We start from the raw sequence: 3505 nt of genomic DNA on the forward strand, positions 1-3505 counted from the left end.
TGGATCCCCATGTATAATATTTATCTTACTTGTTTTATCATCCTAATTTTGTCTTACTTTAGTAGATTTTACTGATGGATTTTTATTGTTTATTGGTTTTATTGTGAACTGTAGATTTTATTGTATATTGTATTTTATGTTGAACATGGAGTTTATTGTTTTGTGAGCCACCCAGAGAACCTATGGCTAATGAGGCAGCATATAAATGGGACAAATAAAAATAACAAACAAATAAACAAATTCAAGTAAGGTAGTACAAGGGAAGATATGATCTTGTAACTTTCTTTATGTAAAAGTAAAATGAATACTTTATTTAGCACGCTGTTAGCTCTTGTGTTTTATCTATCTTTGATACTATGTGACCTTTAAAAAACCTATCTCAGCCATTTTGATCCTAGAAACGTTCTGCACTCTGTCCATGAAAAGATGAACTCTAACTTGTAAAAGCTTATGGCACAATAAAGTTGGTAACCAAGGTGCCATGAACAACATTCTGTTTTTGCTATAGTGGCACTATATGGATAGCAATGCCCCCACTCCATGGGAGATCAACATAAATAAGATTTTCAGGTTAAGAGGATATCCACCTAGTAATAAAATTAACACAAAAATTTCCCCTTCGATCCATCCATCTCTAGCTCCAGGTCTTTGAGCGTCCGTTAGTAATACAAGCTCAATGGCCGCTTCTTTCAGTGAATCTGTCTTTGACCCCAACTGTCACTACCTGCTATTGCTTCATATCATTTTTCTCATTAATGTGAGCACTTGTTAGACAAGACAGCCATTGAGCATATACTGCTCCTCCTCCTCCTCCTCCTCCTCACTCCAAGCATTGCCCGGGCCAGAATGGGAAGCAGACAAGCAGGCTGCAATGGCAATGACGAGGAGGAGCTCCAGCAGGATTTGTCTGAGGGTGGACTTCTGGTGGCCATTCCTACCCTCAACACTGCCCCTGATCTGTCTGTCCATCCATCCTATTATGTGCCTGTATTGTGTGTGTGTGTGTGTGTGTGTGTGTGTGTGTGTATTGGATTCTAGATTCTAGCAAGAAGAGTATTTCTTCCACTGTTAACAGAAATCTAATGAGTCCATTCATCACCAAATATCATTCTCAAAACTAAGATAGCAAAACAGAGTTTTTAATACTGATGCTCTGACAGAAAGTAGAAATTGGTGGTTTTCATCAGTGAGCTCTTTGACTGAAGTCAGATAGTAACTTAGGTTTCATTACATGTGGTTTGCTTGGCTAAAAATAGATAACATTCAAAGCTTGACATCAATGACTTAAAAGCTACTCATGGGATAGACAACAGCTTCTTTCTTTAAGCCACTTAATTTTTTGCCATCAAATTAATATTTTATTATTCCTGGGGGGCCTCTACATGGTCTTTATGGTTTTCACAAGAACAACAAGAGCCACACATACCTATATTAAATTGTGCCTTGAAAATCCATTGGGGGAAGCTGCTGGGACTAAATGCTTTAGTACCTAACAGAAGTAATTAACTATGGGACAACGATTCAATGTTGTAATGGTTTGTTTGTATTTCGATGGATATCCAGAAGGGAATGAAGAAATATAAATGATAAAAAATGTCAGAGCAGTACATATCAGCCAATAGTATCTTATTCCCATTCATCCCACCCCCGTCATGATAGAACATCATGTTCAAAGGATTTGATCAAGAATCATCTCCTGGAAAACAAATATTTTACAACTTTAAACCTTTGTGCAGTTCACACAAGAGAATGGTTTTATAAAGGAGACAGGTTTTTAATTTGCTGTCACTGATCACAAGAGTATCAATTATTTTTTTGATAGTACGTTCTTTCATCTTTTGGCTGAAGAGATATTCATTGCTTTATACACTTTTTCTTTTTTAAATCAGTCACTTGGAAATAAAAGATTTATGATCCCCCCCTGCCTAACTATATGCAGCTCATAGAAACAGTTTTGTTTAAAATACGTGATGCTTCCTCCAAAGTAATACTTTACTAAAAGGAACAAAAGAGCTGTCATTAGGCTTCCCATTTCAAAACTATTTGTAAAATTCATTTTAACAATCAAATGCCATATGGACAACAAAACAGTTATGAGCTGCTTATTTTTATTCAAAGTACAATATTTCCAGATGTATTGCTTTTTTTCCCCTACAGTAAGATTTCATCTGATTTAAAAAGTATGTGTGTGATGGTGGGGCAGCCTAACTATTATGCTTAGCCACAGATTTCACATCTCCCATCTTGTATCATGTTCTAACTGCATAAGCTAAGCTTAGGTTATAATCAGGTTTCCACCCGCCATGAAATTCAATGTCTGTGTGATCAATGTTTTTGGATCCTTTTGAAGTTCACATTCAGAATTTCAGAAATGATGGTTTATTTGACCAGTTGATGGACAAGAAAACACAGAGGCTGCAGAAGATGATTTGAGAAGGATACAATTGGAGCATGCCTCCTGTAGATTAAAGGTAATCCAAGAAGTGTATTTTAGTAGCCAGTTCTGGCAGAGGCTGTTCCCTCCACAAAAGGGAACAGAAGTAGGTCAGCACCACTTGGCAGAGAGAACAGAGTCAGCCAGGGTTTTCAAGGGCAAGCCTTGCAGCAGAGATGGATGCCTCCATTGAAGGGGAAAGGAATGAGCCAGACCTGTCAGGAAAGAGCCAGAGTGGACCCATTAGAGAGATGGTGTGCAAACTAGCTTCATTTCTGCAGAATATACCAAGCTGAAATCTATGTAACACAATATGAGCATGGGGAAACAGAGGACCTAGCTAGGACAGGAAATGAAATTACCTCACCGATAAAAGGCTTCTGTTAGAAATAGGAACAGATACCAGCACATCACTTCATGTTAAATGGTTTTGCATAGTGAGTTGGCATGTAGAGAACAAGGCATCTTTACAAAGCTGCTGCTTGGTGCTAAAGTTCATGGTGGTCCAACATTCCACACAAAAGGTATTTCTTTAGCCTAGTTACACAGCTGAACCAATGCGGTTCTGTATGTGATCACCTTTCTATGAGTAATCCAAAAGATTACTCATTTGGAAAATGAGCAGTCTGCAAGTGGATAGCCATCTACAGTTGCAGTTAAACATGAAACAGAAGGACTATCAAGAGGAGGTTTCCCAAAAGTCCCAGTTTATTCTGAATTCTATACAGTGCTATTAAAGTGGCAGAACAGAAATTTATTGCAGAGCAATAGAAATGCAATTTCTGGCTTCCACTTCAGTTTCACTCTGTTTCTTTCACGCTCTGTTTCTATGTTTCTATTGAAGCAAAGCTCAGGGAACCAAGGTTCAATTTGGATGCCAGGAAGTACTTCCTGACAGTTAGGACCCCGAGGGTGTGGAATGGGCTTCCATGAGAGGTCGTTGAGGCCCCATCAGTGAGGGTATTCAAGGATAGGTTAGACATGTGCATGGTGGGCATGTCATGAGCAGAGCCGACTGGAATTGGGGGTCAGACTAGATGGCCCAGGAGGTCCCTTCTGACTCACTCTGTT

At 38.8% G+C, this 3505-nt stretch overlaps 1 long non-coding RNA gene across 1 annotated transcript in view; it reads right to left on the reverse strand.

Moving 5' to 3' along the window:
* Positions 1–2363: 2363 nt before the first annotated feature.
* Positions 2364–3505, reverse strand: part of LOC123024467 — a 1531-nt gene continuing 389 nt past the window's right edge. Inside the window, exon 2 of the long non-coding RNA XR_006414934.1 lies at positions 2364–2649. This is a non-coding gene — a long non-coding RNA (uncharacterized LOC123024467). The remainder of the gene's footprint in view (positions 2650–3505) is intronic.

Source organism: Varanus komodoensis, unplaced genomic scaffold, assembly GCF_004798865.1.
Source record: "Varanus komodoensis strain SLA01 unplaced genomic scaffold, ASM479886v1 scaffold24, whole genome shotgun sequence".
Lineage (NCBI taxonomy): Eukaryota > Metazoa > Chordata > Lepidosauria > Squamata > Varanidae > Varanus > Varanus komodoensis.